We start from the raw sequence: 18,542 nt of genomic DNA on the forward strand, positions 1-18,542 counted from the left end.
CAATGCGAGTACGCCGTGATCACGTATCGCGGGAGTTCGCAATTGCAAACCCGTAGATGCGGCAAACAGCAACAATCTAGCACTCGCGAAAAAAAAAATTGAAATTCTGCACAAGAATCCACCAGCAAGCAGCATAAACCTTCTGAAAATGATGATTTTTATCAGAGTAACTCCTCAGGTTGACATTTGCCTGCAATTATTTTTGCAAGGAGTCCATTTTTGGGGGGGGGGTGGGAGGAAGGAAGTGCCCCACAGTCTCCAACTTCCTGTTCCAGTCCAGCAGGCTCCTCCCAGTGCTTTCTTCATGTGCTGGTCACTTTCATTCGGATTCTTCACCTGGAAGGATTACTTTTCGTGGATGCTGCTGGATATTTTGATTTGAGACCTTTTTGACTTTCTTTGGATCACTTTTGGATTAGAAATTTCACAAGTAAGTTTGTTTGGGGCATTACAGTTGCTGCAACTACAATTTTGTAATTTTCGATTTTTGGGCTGTTGTTGGGGCCTTTTGCCCAGGGGTACTCAGTGGTGGGTTGACTGAGTCTTTCTGTGGGGTCTCTTTAATAAAAACATCATAAAGGGCCTGGATGGCTTGGGATTGTGCTGATTTTTCTGTGATTTTCGTTTTTTTGGGCTGTTGTTGTGGCCTTTTCACCAGGGGTAGTGAGTGGTGCATGTGCCTAGTCTTTCTGTGGGGTGTCTTGAATCTAAACATCATGGAGGGCCTGGATGGCATTGGATTGTGCTGATTTTTCTGTGTTTTTCGATTTTTTTGGGGTGTTCATGGGGACAGGCCATGTGGGTGGGGGCCATTTTGAGCGCTGCTACAGGCAGGCCCTGGCCATGTGCTGGGAGGCAGGGGGCCATTTTGAATGCAGGCAGTGTTCTTAGGTCTGCAACCATTTTGCCTAGCTTTCATCCTTTATGCCCAGGGGTAGTGAGTGGTGCATAGGCCTAGTCTTTCTGTGGGGTGTCTTGAATATAAACATCATGGAGGGCTTGGGATTGTGCTGTTTTTTCTGTGATTTTCGTTTTTTTGGGCTGTTGTTGTGGCCTTTTCACCAGGGGTAGTGAGTGGTGCATGTGCCTAGTCTTTCTGTGGGTAGTCTTGAATTTCAACATCATGGAGGGCCTGGATGGCATGGGATTGTGCTGATTTTTCTGTGTTTTTCGATTTTTTGGGGTGTTCATGGGGACAGACCATGTGGGTGGGGGCCATTTTGAGTGCTGCTACAGGCCCTGGCCATGTGCTGGGAGGGAGGGGGCCATTTTGAATGCAGGCAGTGTTCTTAGGTCTGCAACCATTTTGCCTAGCTTTCAACCTTTATGCCCAGGGGTAGTGAGTGGTGCATAGGCCTAGTCTTTCTGTGTGGTGTCTTGAATTTAAACATCATGGAGGGCTTCGGATTGTGCCGATTTTTCTGTGATTTTCGTTTTTTTGGGCTGTTGTTGTGGCCTTTTCACCAGGGGTAGTGAGTGGTGCATGTGCCTAGTCTTTCTGTGGGGTGTCTTGAATTTAAACATCATGGAGGGCCTGGATGGCATGGGATTGTGCTGATTTTTCTTTGTTTTTCGATTTTTTGGGGTGTTCATGGGGACAGGCCATGTGGGTGGGGGCCATTTTGAGTGCTGCTACAGGCAGGCCCTGGCCATGTGCGGCCTTGTGCTGTGAGGCAGGGGGCTATTTTGAATGCAGGCAGTGTTCTTAGGTCTGCAACCATTTTGCCTAGCTTTCATCCTTTAAGCCCAGGGGTAGTGAGTGGTGCATAGGCCATGTCTTTCTGTGTGGTGTCTTGAAATTAAACATCATGGAGGGCTTGGGATTGTGCTGATTTTTCTGTGATTTTCGTTTTTTGGGGCTGTTGTTGTGGCCTTTTCACCAGGGGTAGTGAGTGGTGCATGTGCCTAGTCTTTCTGTGGGGTGTCTTGAATTTAAACATCATGGAGGGCCTGGATGGCATGGGATTGTGCTGATTTTTCTGTGTTTTCCGATTTTTTGGGGTGTTCATGGGGACAGGCCATGTGGGTGGGGGCCATTTTGAGTGCTGCTACAGGCAGGCCGTGGCCATATGCTGGGAGGCAGGGGGCCATTCTGAATACAGGCAGTGTTCTTAGGTCTGCAACCATTTTGCCTAGCTTTCAACATTTATGCCCAGGGGTAGTGAGTGGTGCATAGGCCTAGTCTTTCTGTGGGATGTCCTGAATTTAAACATCATGGAGGGCTTGGGATTGTGCTGATGTTTCTGTGATTTTCATTTTTTTGGGCTGTTGTTGTGGCTTTTTCACCAGGGGTAGTGAGTGGTGCATGTGCCTAGTCTTTCTGTGGGGTGTCTTGAATTTAAACATCATGGATGGCATGGGATTGTGCTGATTTTTCTGTGTTTTTCGATTTTTTGGGGTGTATAACTGAACTGATGTTCCTCTGCCTTCCATTGCTTTTAGGTGCACAAGACTCAAGAGAACCACCAGTGCCAGGAAGAAGTCCTGCAGCGGTGTGTGTGTGCAGCATAACGTCATGCGACGTCACGTCTGGCCACAGACAACTCTGCAACTCGTGCAACTGCGGCCTGCTGTTCTGACCTGCTCTGAAGAAGATGGCCCCAAAAAAAGTTCCCCGTAGCTCCTCTAGCAAGAAAGTTGCCAGTAAGGAGCAGAAGAAGCAAGTTACCAAGGAGACTGGTGTGCCCCCGCCACATTTTTTGGGAGTAAAAAGAAAAGTACGCCTGCAGCAGCAGCGGGAGCTGCTGGGGACCAAGCTGGGAGCAGCACCCCCGCTCCATTGGGCTCAGTTCCACCACCACCACTACGCCAACTTAAGTCCAAGCCCTTGAGTGCTGCAGAGGCACTTAGTCTAGTTTTTCAATCACCATCGACCAGTGATGTTGGCTCATCGCAAGAAAGTAGCAGCAATGTCCTTTAATCCACACAGGTTGTTGTAACTCATCTGACGAGTGTTGAACAACCACAGCCGCAACAACAACCACATGTGCAATTACAAGCCCAAGTACTTGTGGAAGGAGAGGCAGCGCAAGGAGATGCGCAAGCAGAATTGCATGGAGGGTCACAAGTGCCCACAATAGTTGTTCCTCCAGAAGTAGGGGCACATCAGGAAATCGACAATCAAGCCGAGGTATCATTTGAGGAAGCCACTCCTCCTGATCATTCATTGTCTTCCTCATCCCTAGCAAGGAAAAGATCAAGGGTGGCGTCTACATCTTCTTCAAGCACACCTCCTTCTGATGATCCGGATCAAAATTGGGAACCAGCACCACTTCCGTCTGAGAGTGAGGCACACCATGATCTGACAAAGGTAGTTAAGCGTAAAAGGAAGCTCGCCCAATGTCTCATAGTTATGGAGTGTGATGAGGCTCAACAAGAAGTGGCGGATACTGCTGCTGATGAAGACTGTCACGACGACGACCCAGTCATCATAAAGGTCACTGCAGCCCCAGCGGGCATGCAGCAAACAGACATTTTGACCCTAGCCCGAGAAGCTGCTGAGCGTGATGATGTTGTCGACGAGGAGGCAATGGAAGAAACACCACAATCATTGGAGTTAACTAGTACACCAACACGTACTGCTTCCATATTTCTTCCTCACCAGAAGGGACCTCCATCCACCTCGACCTCAATTAGTGGTGGTGAAAGTGCAAAACGTACTAAAGGTCGGCAATCCACATCCTCCACTTCATCTGGCATTAGCAGCAGGACCACCACCACCAGTATCGCCGCCTCCTCCGGCCCCCAAAGACATTTGAAGTCCGCAGTTTGGGACTTCTTTAGTGTTTGCCCAAAAAAGGAAAACCTCGCCATTTGTAGCATTTGTAAGCATGCAGTTAGTCGTGGTATGTTTGGTACCAACTATGGTACCGGAGGCCAGAGAGGTCATCTAGAGAGACAGCACGCTGTCCAATGGTTTGCGCACCCAAAGGAGATCAAGGAAGCCCGAATTGCAAGTCAAGAAAACGTTGATGTTTCATCTGATGATGACGAGGAGGAAGAAGACGTGTCAAACACTTCACTTACACCCAGTACCCCTGTCAGCAGCACACCCCATGTGAGCCACACTAAGAGTGTGGGAGAGAGTGAGACACCAATGCGAAAAAGTTCATCAGCGAGCGTAACTGGGTCGAAGAAGTCATGAATCATCATCATCCCGTAAATGCTTGGTCCAGGGAAACATTAGAACCATGTTGTTTACAGAAGCACCATATGAACGCAACCACCCACTGACGCGTCTGTATAACACTAAGCTGGCTAAAATGCTAGCTCTGGACCTTCTCCCTTTTTCTTTTGTAGAAGGGGTTGGTTTTCTAGAATTAGTGGCAGCGCTCTGCCCTAAATGGAAGGTTCCTAGCCGTTTCTATTTTGCCAGAGTTGCGGTTCCAGCACTACATGAAGATGTGCTGGAGGTGATTGGGACAGCTTTGCAGAAGAGTGCTGTTCACACTATATATCTGACAACAGACATGTGGACCAGTGGCGCAGGCGCTGATTACATGTGCATCACTGCACACTGGGTCTCTTTTTCAGGGGTTAAAGCAAAGCTAAATGCAGGTGTTGACCCGGACCAAGTTTTTAAAGCTGCTCGGAAACATGCAACACTAGCCATGTTTGGCTTGGAGAAACGTCACACAGCAGAAAACATTTTGGATGAGTTTAACACAAAGGTCTTTCACTGGCTGTCCCCAAAAAAACGCCAGATTGGTTATCTTTCCACGGATAATGGCGCCAATGTAGTTAAGGCCATGGAGCTGGGTCACTATTTCAGAGTGCCGTGTTTGGTGCACTGTATAAACCTGGTTGTTACAAAATTCTTGAGTGATGAAGACAGTCCAGCGTGCAAGTTAGTGGCCACCTGCCGAAGAATGTGCAACCATTTCAGCCATTCTTTTAAGGCCCGGAAGCATCTGAGGAGCCTGCTACATGAACGTCGAATGCCAGTGAAAGCACTCATCCAGGAGGTGGCAACACGTTGGAACTCAACCTTCTACATGCTTGAGCGTCTGTATGAGCAGTATACAGTACTCAATCACTATTTCTTTACAGTGGGTACAGCTCATAAGGACCTGAGGCTAGATGCGGCGCAATGGAACCTAGTTAAAAGCCTGACAGACATGCTTCGTCCTTTTGAGGTCTTCACGCGTGCAGTCAGCAAGGAGGACTGTAATTTGGGAAAAGCTATCCCATTGTTGTGCATGCTGCAGCACCAACTGAAGGAGGTGTCTTCTATGTTTCAAAAAGATGAAAAAAAGCAAGACGCTTTTGTTTTGGCGGAGAAATTATTAGAGCGCCTACTTGGGGATGAACGTCTTAAAATTATCCACTCAGAACAGCATTACATTTGTGCTACTATTCTGGATCCACGCTACAAAAAGGCGCTGACAGGCCAAGCATTCTTTCCTTTTGGTGATCAAGATGTTACAAAGTACAAACGTTGGCTAGCCTTCTCAGCCAAGAGGTTTGAAAGAGAACGGCAGCAAATTGAAGGAAAAGGCAGTACATCAGCATCAGCAGGCCATCCCCAGTCAAAAGAATCCACTTCTGCACCTGTGGCACAAGTGACCTCTCAGCCATTAAAGACACCGGCAACCGTATCATCTGCACCAGACACAACAGTAACATTGGATGCAGAAGAGGATTGGCTAACTCGGCTTGGGTTTGGTTCTCAAAAGGTCACAGCAAAATGTAAGCAAAGTGGAGGAACTTTAGAGGACGTTGAGTCGATGGTGCAGGACTATCTGAATGACTCAACAGAGGTCTATGTTAATGCTGACCCATTGGCGTATTGGCATGGAAAAAAGAATTGTGGGCACAGATCTCCAACCTGGCTATAAACTACTTGTCTTGCCCTCTCGCAAGCGTGTCTTCTGAACGTGTTTTCAGTGCTGCTGGTGGCATTGTAACTTCCAAACGGAGCCGCCACTCGCCCAAAAATGTGGAGAGGTTAACAATGATCAAGATGAATCAGCACCTCATACCACCAGATTACAAAGTACGAGAAAGCACGCCGGATGAAGACGAGGTGGACAGCAATGTAGATGAGGGAATTTCTTCTCTGTTAGGTGACACTGACCTCACCCTGCCTGAATTCGCAGAGTATGATGACGAACCCTTATTCTTATTCCCTGACACCGAGCCCTGAAAATGAGACAATGGATCAATAACTTTCTTTTTCATCCTTATTCACTTTTATTCCTGTGTGTCTGTCTTTCTTTGTTTTGCACAGTTAATATAATTAAAACTTTAATCACCTAATCACAAAAACAAGCCAATCAGCAGAACTGTCTTCACTTGTTTGCTTATTGATTTGAAGGTGCCGCAGTCTGCATTCCTCAGGTTCACAAGTTCACAAGAACATGCTCCTCTATCCTCCTCCTCCAGACTCCTATTTCCCTCAAAGCAAAGGGCTGGATTGTGCCCAATGAAGAAAGACTCTGCACTTGTGGGGGTGTTCTACTTCTTTGGGGGTGAGTTGACGGCTCTGGGGCCATTGCTGGGAAGGTCTAATACCGGATAAAAGTGGTTTGGACCAAATCGGAAGCAAATTTTTATTTGCGTTTTTGCTGACTTGCTTGCCTTTGAGGTGCTCTTTGGGGGGGTTCCGGGTGTTTGTGTGTGAGTTTTGGGGTCTGGGAGCACTGCTGGGACAGTCTAATTTTGATTGCATTTGCTTTTCAGGAAATCCGTGGTGGAAAACGGGAGTTATGACCTAGCTGCACAGCGCGCTTGGACCGAAGGCCGATAAATATTGTAAGTATGAGATTTTCCTTTTTGGCTGTTTGGGGGTGTTGTGCTTTTTTGCGAGTGGGTTGGCGGGTCTTGGGGCATTGCTGGGAAGGTCTAATACCGGATAGAAGTGGTTTGGACAAAATCCATGCAGAATTTTTTTTTGCTATTTCTGTCATTTTGTTCAATGTAGCGTTTTGGGGGGCCTGTTTGGGGGGCTTCCTTCTGTTTGTGGGTGGGTTTCGGGGTCTGGGAGCACTGCTGGCTATGGAATAACTCTGGTCGTAGTTCGCGGAGACAGACTCCGCGGAGCTACGCGAAGACGCACTTGCACTCCGCAAACTACGCGTAGTTCCGCAGCCATGCGTAGTTGCTTGCTAGACCCGTTCGCGCGCTGTTTTTTGTCTTTGGGAGCACGGTGCGCGTGTTCGGGGCATTGCCTGCATGCTCGGGATGGCTAGCGCGCTAAGTTAGCCAAGAAGTTTGTCCCGCCCGCTTGCGTTCCCTTATTTCCTGTTCCAGGTCACAAGTAACGTGTTCGGGGTGTGCAAGACATGTTCGGGAACTCATCTTCTCGTTCGCACTACAAAAGTGCGTGATCGCGCTAAATATCGCGCGAACCTACCCACGCGGTCACGATGGGCGCAGCCATCTTGGATCACACACTCTGGCTATGGTTTTGGGCCTACTTTAGCATCTTGCTGATATCTCTTCAATCCTGGTCTTTTTACCCACTTTTTCAAACTTTCTTTAGTTATTACCTATCTCTCTCTGTGCCTAGGTTTATATTTTTCATTTTATTTCTACTTTTACAACTTTTTTATTGTTTTATTCTACTTCCTTCTTTTACCTTGCTTCTTCTTTCCCCTACTTTTTTGTCTTGAACTTTTCTTCTCCCCTCCACCCAGAACCATGGTCAAGGCCGCCAGCAGCAGCGGCGGCTCAAAGGGCAAGGCGCCTGTGCCCCAAAAAACCCGGCTGCCTTGCGGAAGAATGCGCCCCCTAGGGGTGAGGCCCCGCCAACTTTTTGGGGAGGAGGAGGTGGCTGCCCTGGTCTTTTTTATCCAGCGCCACCTCCCCTTGATCTTGGCAGCAGGCGGCAGGCCCGGCTCCGGCTACCACCAGATTGAAGAGCGTCTCCGGCAGTGGGCGAAGGTGCGCCGGGCAGTCTTCCGCTGCTTCGGTATCCGGCGTACCCACCATCAGCTGACCCACCACTGGGCAGACATTTTGGACCGGGAGCACGACCTGTTGGACCTGCTTGGTGTCGAGGTCGTGGGTCTTGGTGAGTGGCTACCCAAAAAAAAATAGTGTATAATATATATCTATAGTAGTATAAGTATTGTTATTGTATCTTTATAAATCTTGGCTGAATAAGTAACGCGATGACTGGTGCTCCTAGTTACATTTCCGATGTATTCCGTTATATCTACTGTAATTGTATGACACTGGTCTGTGCTGCGCTACTTCACTGACTCTTGCGTGTTCAATTTGGCGCTAGCTTTTGCTGTTTATTGATGTGAGATTTTCTTTATTGTAGAGAACTGAAGTTAGTTAATGCTATTAATAGAGTCTTGTCCTTCCTTTGTCCGTCAGTGAAATAGCGGTTGATGGATAATTGTACGTGTTTGCATATTGTATCATTTTTTTTTCACGGCCTTCTCTTCTGCATGAATCCTCCTCTGGCAATGAATGCTAAAGTTACTTTGTTCTTCTTACCTCAGCCAGGGCCGGCTTTAGGCATGTGCAAGCTGTGCAACTGCACAGGGCCACCAAATGCCAGGGGCCACCACACCAATATATATCCTTAATTTAATAATCCTCAGAGGATGGATACATATTTGCGTGGCGGCCCCTGGCAGGGATTTGGTGCCTCTGGCTCTGTTCCACCTCCAAACACCCTGACTCCCCCCCTCTTCACTGGCCTCCGTGCTCCGCCCCGACCTCCTCTTCCGGGCCCCCTTACCTACGCTCCCTGGCCAGGACCACCATGAGCCTAGAGCCGCCCCTGCCTCAGCCCTCCATAGAACTGATGTAGTTTGTTTAGTGAGTGGGTAGGGCAGCAGTAGCATTCAGTCAGTAGCAGAACAAAATATGATGCAATGAACGTACAATTTCGTGTTAGTATGCACAAAGTTAAGCATGTCTCCTCCTTGTGATCTATGCATTTTGCTGGCAAAAATGAAAAAGAAATGCCTACTTACAGATAATTGACAATGATTACCCCATTCTTGAATCGGTGGTGTTGTTCAGGTGTTACTGCCTCTGTGTTACTTAGTAATCTGCAATCAGAATGTTTATAGAACATTTGATTTGTTTTCTCCAAGTACAGTCAGTGAATCATCCAAGGCAGTAGTCATTTGGTAGATCAATGTTTGTTTCTTTTAATGTTGTAGCAGTGGTTTTTGAAATGCTGTCTATGTTTCACAGCACTCAATGCTTTTCTCTTTCTTTATTATTTCTTACATCAACCACAGAACCCAGGGGCAAGCAGAAGGATGGTACCGAGTCGGCGGGTGAACCTGAACCACAGGCACAGAGCTCCTCTACTGAGGATCCTGCTGCTGTCCCCAGTAAGTCCAACAGTGCTTTCTTTTGGAACAATGATATTTCCCTAACTTTCTAACGTAGCTTTTTTTTCCAACCGATTAATGACATTTCATTCCTAACTAAATTTTGACAAATGCTTTTTTCATTTTGATTATGTTTTCAAAATGTTGGGTATCTGTCCCTGCCTTTCTGTTCCTTCAAAGAGCCTCTGCTATGACTCTCTGTGCTACTACTAGACTGTCTGTAGGTAAGCTTGCCCTGTTGCCCACTCTTTAGTTAAGGTATTACATCTTTTCAAAAAATCTGTGATAGAATAACTGCATGCACAGGGTCCACTCCTGTCTTATGCTTTTTCCTCTGTAATGTCTCTTCTTTGCCAATTGACACCAACCAAGTATGCAATGCATCCAGATGTTGGTCTAGTATTTTGTAAAAGTTAGTATACCACTACTACTCTTGTGGGTATTCTTCTATGCAGTCACATACATAACTATGTATGCAGTTGCACCACAAAATTGGATGTTGGTGATAGGCAGGTTGGACCTTACTTACTTACAGTCTTACACGTCAGTCAAAGTACTCTGAGGAACCCACAATTCACTGAACGACAACCTATATGGGCTCAGTCATTGGTCAATTATTCAATTATCCCACTCCTGAACCCCAATACCAAGATGCCCAATGCTTTTATTACACAATCCATAACCTAAGTAACCCCCTTTTGCTCACTCTCTCGTGTAAGTCTACAAGACAACAGACACTGAAAATATACTTCCGAGTCAATGTGGTACTTCAAAAGCTTTATTTTGTTAGAAGTAACTAAGTAAGTAACATCAATGTTTTTAAGTTGTTCCGTGAAATACGTCAAGGCCCACCAGAAAAAATCCAGAGTTAAAAAGGCTGAATAAAGTAATCTACATTTGTACAGCTACCAGTTCACGATAGGGAAATGTGGTAAATGTCGGAGACCCCTCACCATTGAACGTATACTGGTTACATATGCCTCTTTTTGGTAAGCTCTGGAAATCTCTGCTTCGTAGAAGGAAATCTTCTCATCTGCCAAAAAATAATGACAAAAGTGGTGCACGTTAGACAGTATAAAAAAATCAAATACATTTATGCAAGTTTTTATCAGTCATGCTAAAAAAAAGGTGTAACCTGAGGCTGTAAGCAAACTCGATTCCACAATCCACATTCAAAAAGTAAATACGGGCCTTTTTATTTTCCAAACTCTTCAGGTGTATGCTTTGAACAATCATGTGGCCTCAAATGCACTTCTCGTACTGCGCAACAAGCTGCGAGGTAGCATGTGCAAAACTGTAGACATTGATGTACAAACTGGTTAGGTTACATGGTTCAGTCTAACTTTCCAAGGACTAGAGTAGCAGTAGAGATGAGATGAGCTTGGGTACCATACCATAACAAATGAATGCTAATATGTGTAGAGAGTTAGTTACTCTGCTGTACTAGGCAATGTGGACTACTACTGATTACGTTGTACTTAACTGTTTTGCAGAACTCCATTCTTGGTGAACAAGTACAATGGGGGCTGTGCATCCATCTAAAAAGGTGTACTTATTTCTATAGGTGCAGAACCGGTACCATCCACCAGTGCCGACGGGGACAGCGGCGCAGCGTCAGCGGAGGTGATCCCGGAGGGGACAGGAGGACCAGAGGCACCTACACCAGCACCAGCAGCAGTGGGGGAGGAGCCAACAACGTTGGGCAATGGTAAGTTACATTCAATAGTGATCCGCATTACTTGGTGGGTGGGGAAAAATTCCTCACTGTACTCTGATATTTATAATGAACTTGAAGTTCTACTGGACAATATATGACGCCACTTTTATTTGTCATTACCAAGCTTAGTATTACCACCAGCGAGAATTGATAAAATAACAGGCCTCTTCTATCTGACTACAACTCAGCTGTGAAAGGTTGGTGGCAGACTAAAAAAGTCTTATCCACAACATTACATGACCGCGATGGATTAACACTAAGGAGATTGATTTTAAGTAGGATGAAAGGAGCAAGGAAAAAGCACCAATCATCTAATATAGAAGGATACTTTGGAATCAGCAATGCAGGTGGCTGATAGCAGTTGGATGCATGGGTGGTTGTGGAAGCATACAAAGGGGAAAACACAGCTACCTGCGTGGGTGGGAGACACATCCAATATCGGTGGGTAGTGGTGGATAGTGTCAGCAGCAGTGTTTTGGTCAAACCCAAAGGCAAGGGAATGAGGGGACGACGGGATGCATTCCGGGTCGTTGCTGGCGAAACACAAACCACCTAAGGTTTGTTGCGCGATATAAAGAATGATAGTCTCTACTAGACATTTACTAGTACTAGCTGGCCCCTGTTAATTAATGTTAGTTTGAGACTGTCACTGTTCCCGGAAGCACAGAGTATATGATATAAAAAAAACGAGATATGAAAAAGACAGGTGTTCGTATGTGTGTGACCGTTGAAATACAACCATGCTATGCTACTAGGGCAGGACTAATGCTGTGCCAAAAAGTCAAACAAATTAAGTATATAAGCCGTAGAATGTTCAAGATAGATAAAACACCATTTTTTGTACTCAGCTTGCTTGCTAGTGCTACTGTACTGTGCCACTATGTGTTAAATACATTTTGTGTTCTTGATTTGCTGGGATTTTGGATTACAACAATTCTGTCTCTTTCTTTATAGTTACTCCTTCAAAATCAAAACCAACGAGAAAGGAGTTGGCAGTCCGGGCCCGACAGCGGAAACTGCAGGCCATTGTTGAGGCCTACCGCCAGCTGGTGGCTCAGGCCGAGGAGGAGGAGGAGGCAGCGGCAGCAGCTGCTGCCTCTTCCAATGCCCCGGCCCCCAAGCCTGCAGGATTACGTCGCCGTGGTCAGGCAGCCGCCCGCTGCCAGGTTTTTTCAGCATCACCCACCCCCCCACAACAACATGCATGCCAATGTAGGTGCCGGCAATTCCAAAGAAAGATTCTCCTCCGGGTAGCCAGGCAGGAGGGTGAAATAGAGGAGCGTGTGAAGATCATTGTTGATAAACAATTAAAAGCCCGCCGGCTTTGAGATGGACCCTGTTTTGACTTTGTTTGCCCCTTTTTCAATCCTTTTGTTGGTGGGTGGGAATTGGGTGTTGGGGTTTTTTACATTACATTGAACGTGGGAATTTGGTTGGGGTTAGGGGAGGCGGGTAGGGACAGCTGTGGGGTAAGATTGAATATATATTTTATTTTTGTATCATCTTTAGTTATATTATGTTAAAATAAACGATAAACGAGACACAAAGTTATGTTCAAAAGAAAACATTTGAAGTTCATTTGCGTTTCTTGGGGGGGGTGGAGGGGGGACTGTTTCACCAAATAATGTACGTTTTGCAACATCTCAAGGTTTAATTGGCCATGCAGGTCGGCGGACAGTGCTTTCTAATAAAAAAATATATTGCCCACATCTTTAACATGCAGACAGATAGATGCGGTAAACCCTCACCGAGTTATATTTGTAGTATTAGAAGAACTACCAGTCTGTCTTGCGTAATACCTCACAGCAAACTTATCTTACCTGTGATTGCTGATGATGATTTATGATGAAGTGTGGCACTGCAAGGGCTGCATTTGTTTCCCAAAACAATGGAGAAGAATCTGTGGTTCTGAACTTCTGTGATAGTACTAGTAGTAGAGAGACCCTGCCAGTCGCATTTTGAGACAAAAAGAAAGAGGCAGTCATTTGCGTGACAGACAATGTGGGGGTAGTATAAGTAAGTACAGTACATTACACGACTGACCCAATATTGCAACTGCTAAACTGAAACAAAACAATGGTTTTGGAGACTGGAAACTAAATGCAAGAGAAGATAAGAAGTTCAACTGTAGTTGTAGTACTCACGGCAACGTCAAACTTTTCTAAATCATAATGCTTTAAACTTAAACCCAAACAATTACGCCAATTCATTAGATGTATTCGTTGTTTGATGGTAATGGTAAATTATTTGGCATTATACACAGAGCTTGAGTCGGGAAGCCGAAGAAGATCCTGGCCATGCCTTGTTGACATTTCACTATTGTTGCTTTCACCACATCTGCCCCAGCAAGCGCGTGATCAAATTGTTGGTGTATATTTAATGTAAGAAACATCACACCTCAATGAAACCACGCAGCCCGGGGGAAGAGGGTTAGGGTTTGTTGAATGGATGGGTACGGGGGTTTTGGGAAAGGTTTGAGAAAGAAAAACAGTATGCATGGAGACAACAAAAGCAAAACAATGAAGACGATGATTTATGATGTTGATCCACTAGCCAATGAATGTAAGGAATAAACGTAAGAAAAGGACACGCTGAATATCATTCTTGGTTTCCCGCCATCCAATTGCTTGATGATGAGAATTAGTGGTAAGGGTGAGTTGAAGCTCATAGTATAATAGCAGTGGGTGAAAAACGTCCAGCCTGAAAAAGAAAAGGCAAATACAAAAGAATGTGAATGACCTAAACAAATTGTAATACAGTAAATATCAAAAAGATAATACAAGAGGAGTAGTCGTATGAGAGGACTTTCAGACTGAGGCGGCTTGGATACAATATGTATAAGTCTACTAGTTGCACATCATTATTAATCTAGAAGTACAAAAAAAGACAGGAGCCAGCACAGAACAGGTCCACGACGACACAGGCTCGCCCTTAATACAAACTGCATTTCCCTAAAAATTTCACAGAGCCACAGAAAGGGGAATAAAAAAGCAACCTAGCATTTACAAAATTAATCAACAAAATCAATGCGTCATTCACAGTCATCAATCATACCACTATTGTACTCTACCACTGCACAATGCTCACACATGTAGTAGCCTGGGTCTACTGTGCTGTGCCTCTTCTTTGTATTTATTACCTTGTATTCCACTCCAAGAAACATCGTACATCAATCAGCTCAGATCCAACTGCCTGACAGCAAAGATATGGTGGTCACCATCATTATCAGGTGTGGCACGTCTAGTCCAACAGCAACAGCAACTCAGTCTGTAGTGAGTGACTACGATAAATTAAGTCCTGACTGCATCTGTAGTAGTAGGAACACAAGTGCATAAATAATTTATATTATTAAATAACATGGAAAAATTGGCTATCACGTGAGTCTGAAGTTACTAGTATACTTCAACTCCATGCACATTTGCTCAGAGTCAGCAAAACAATACATCCAATGCAATGCATGGCATCATTCATTTAATATACCTGTATTGCTCTTCTCTTTCAATGTCAGATGATTGATCACAGATGCTGACGAGCCTTTTAAAAGTAATGCGAGTCACAACAAGTTGACTTCAGTTGTGGATGCCTGCTCAAATTTCTTTTGACACTGAAGAGTCGTCTATGAATGCCTGCAGACAGAGGTGGTAGCCTTAAGACTCAGTAAGGCAGTGATGAGTTGCAGATTTCAAATGAAATAGAGGAAGGCTGTAGTCCTGTACGGTTCACTTGTTATGGAGGGACTGTTAGAGGCTACATTATTGTTATTGTACTATACTCCATCTACAACATCCAATGTATGGCTGGCAAGAAGGAATTGTATTGACTTGAGTGGGAGTCAAGAAGATGGAGCAAGACTCTGAGGAGTGCAGTCAACATGGAACATAAATGCACAGGCGTGCAACTCCAGGAGGTAAATAAAAAGATACAGTGAAAATAAATGCACAGGCGTGCAACTCCAGTAGGTACATAAAAAGAATCAGTGATGGGGATGGATTTGGTTGAGGTTTTTATTAGCAGTTTTGCACCAGAAAACCATTGTTAATAAGAAAATAAATAACACAAATAAAGGAAGGGAGAAAGTAACAATTTAAAAGCCTATTTGTCAGGGAAGAGGAGCTCGTCCTCAAACTCTGGGGGTTCGGACAGAAGTAGGTCATGTAACACAGTAGTGATGATGTCTTCGGACTCACTTTCTTCATCCTGCTCTGATTCACGTACAGTATAGTCTGGTGGCATGAAGTGTTGATTAATTTTTATCATTGTCAGCCTCTCCACGCTTTTGGGGGAGAGACTGGTCCTTTTCAATGTCACAATGGCACCAGCAGCACTGAAAACCCGCTCAGAAGGGACACTGGCTACAGGACAAGCCAGATACTTTAACGCCAGCCTGGTCAGCACTGGCCACTGTCTCCTTCTTTCATACCAATAGACCAATGGGCTTTGCTCCATGAACACCTCTGTTGTGTCATCCAGATAGGCCTGAACCATCCGCTCAGTGTTCATTGGTGCTTGGCTTTGCTGGTCCTCTTTCCCCTTTGCAACAGCAACGGACTTACCCATCCCTTTTTGTAGAAAAAAAGCAGTTATGCTTTTGGTTGTGTCTGCTGAATCAGATCGTGTAGGTGCTGCTTTTGGTACTGTTGGTGCCTGCTGAGAAGCAGACGCACTGATCTCATGCTCTGAAGAACTTGCCTCAGGAGGATGGCCTGGAGTACTTTGACTGTCCTGGGCTGGCACTAGCAGGCCTTTAAGTAACAGCCGTTCAGTTTCTAAATCATTAGCTTCCACAGCAATGGAAGTTTTGTAATTGGCAACATCCCCATCTGAAAAAGGAATTACTGCGCTACTGCTGACAAACAATTTGTACCGTGGATCGAACAGTGTTGCATTTATGTAATGTTGATCTGACACAATCATTTGAAGCCTTGCATTTACAGATAAGCGGTTGGCTAAGGCCTTGGCCAAAGTATATGCATCAACTTTTTCTTCGTCACCTTCGTATGTTTCACAGACCTCCTTCAGCTGTTGCTCAAGCATGTACAACAATGGGATGGCTTGGCCCATAGTACAGTCCTCCCTGCTAACTGCACGTGTGAAGACCTCAAAAGGTTGTAGCATCTCTGTCAAGCATTTAATGATGTCCCACTGCCACATCTCAACGGTCAGGGTTTTAAGATTAACAGTAGGATCCCCAAATCTTCTTGACATGACATAAGCATTCAGTGGTATGTACTGCTCAAAGAGACGCTCGAGCATGAAATAAGAAGAGTTCCAACGTGTTGGGACCTCCTGGATCAGTGCTTTGACTGGCAATTTATGCTCACGCTGAATGACGCGTAGCAGCTTCCGTGCTTTAAAAGAATGGTTAAAATGCGTGCATATTCTTTTGCAGATGGTCAGTATGTTGCTGACTTTGGATTCAGTTTTCAGAAAGTCTTGCACGACTAAGTTAATGCAGTGTGCCAAACAGGGTACCCTGAAATAATGTCCTTCTCTCATTGCCTTCACTACATTACTGCCATTGTCGGTGGCAACAAAACCAATCTTAAGGCCTCTTGGTTGCAGCCATTCAAAGACCTTGCTGTTCAACTCAGACAAAATGTTTTCAGCAGTATGATTTTTCTCCATGCCAAACATGGCTACAGTTGCATGTCTGCGAGTATCATTAAAAATCCCAGCAACGTCAAGGCCTGAAGTTAACTTGTCTTTAACACCTGCAAAAGAGATCCAGTGTGCGGTGATGCACATGTAATCTGCTGTGGCTTTGCGACTGCTCCACATGTCTGTTGTCAGGTGGATACAATGGACAACACTCTGTTGTAAGGCTTTCCCAATCAATTCCAGCACGTCGTGGTGTAGTGCTGGAATAGCAACTCTTGCAAAATAGTAGCGACTGGGAACGTCCCATTTTAGGCAGAGTGTTGCCACTAATTCCCGAAATCCCACTGCCTCAAAAAATGAAAATGGGAAAAGGTCGAGTGCCAACATTTTTGCAAGTTTCGCATTGTACAAACGTGCTATTGGGTGGTTCCGCTCGTACTTTCCCTCCTGCCTAAACATGCTAGCAATGGTACGCTGCTTGGTATTTCTTTCTGTTATGCTAGACGGACCACCTTTCAACGCAGACTTTGCACTCCTTGGTGTCTCCGGCTGACTCTGGTGCCACTGTGAAGTTGCTGATGCGGAGGATGTGGACTGCACCACTCCAGTGCTGGCGACAGGGCTCATTTGTATACCACTCCCAGATAGAAGGTCATCGTCTCCCTCTTATTCCACCTGGTCAACCATGAGTGGACCTTGTAGTACTGTATCCCCACCAACACCAGTGCTGACATTTTTTAATCTTGCAAGGTGGTTCTCCCACTGGATTACGTGTGTTTTTTTCAAATGGGTCGTTTGGCCTCCAGTACCATAGTTTGTACCAATCTTACCATGACTAACATTGGTATGACAAATGGTGCATATAGCAATGTTCTCCTGATGGGGTGAACCGTAAAAAAATCCCACAATGGGGAGGTAAACTTTTCTCTCCTGCCATAGGAAGAGGACCCACTTCCAATGCCGGATGAACTGGAGGATTTTTGTTGAATTTCCCTATGTGACAGCTCAGTACTAGTACTGCCACTACCTCCTTCTTTGAGGTGGCGCTTGTGCTGGATGTCGGACGCTGCCGGGCCTTCACTGATGAAAAAATGGGAGCTGGTGTTACTTTGGGTGCTGAGTGTGTAGGAGTTATACGTGCTACTTGCTCATCACTAATCGCAGCCCTTCTGGATAGGGTGAAAATGTTGGTCTCTACATCCTCTGCACCAGGAATAACGCTCGTGATGATAACAGTGTCAGACCCGTCTTTATCACCTGCAGTATCCTGCTCACCTACATCGACCTCCATAAGTTCAAGCCTTGGTGGATCCTTCCTTTTTCCTAGCCTGGTCTTGGGATGTCTCTCCTTTGAATGCTCAGATAGTTTTGGATGCCAATCCTTATCAAGGTCATCTGAAAGGATGCTTGGCGAAGAAGTCGATGCACTGTCACTAACCCTCCTTTCCCTTGGTAAATTGAAAGACAATAGATCACCTCCAGAAGTGGCTTCCTCTTCTTCTTCCTCGAAATGAGGCTCTACGTCCTGAACTGCCCCGACTTCGGGAGGAACAACTACTACTATTGCGTGCGGAGATGGTGGTTGTTGTTCTTGAGGAAGTACTATAGCGGGCTGTGGTTCTTCAACAACTACTATTGTGGGATTTGGTTGTTGTTGTTGAACAACTATTGCGGGCGGTGCTTGTGGTTGTTCAACAACTATTGCAGAAAGTGGTTGTGGTTGTTGAACATCTACTGCTGGCGGTGGTTGTTGAGCACTTTCATCTTGCAAGGATTGTGTACTAATTTGAGACAGCGATAAGTTTAGTTCAGGCTCAGTATCACTGCTTTGTAACACTAGGCTGGCTACCTCTTCGACCCTCATGTGCTTGGCCCTGGGTTGGTGGCTTGCCCCCGTTGATGCGGATGTGCTGGCCCCAGCTTGC

This window comes from Lissotriton vulgaris, chromosome 3_1 (assembly GCF_964263255.1).
Source record: "Lissotriton vulgaris chromosome 3_1, aLisVul1.2, whole genome shotgun sequence".
Taxonomy (NCBI): Eukaryota; Metazoa; Chordata; class Amphibia; order Caudata; family Salamandridae; genus Lissotriton; species Lissotriton vulgaris.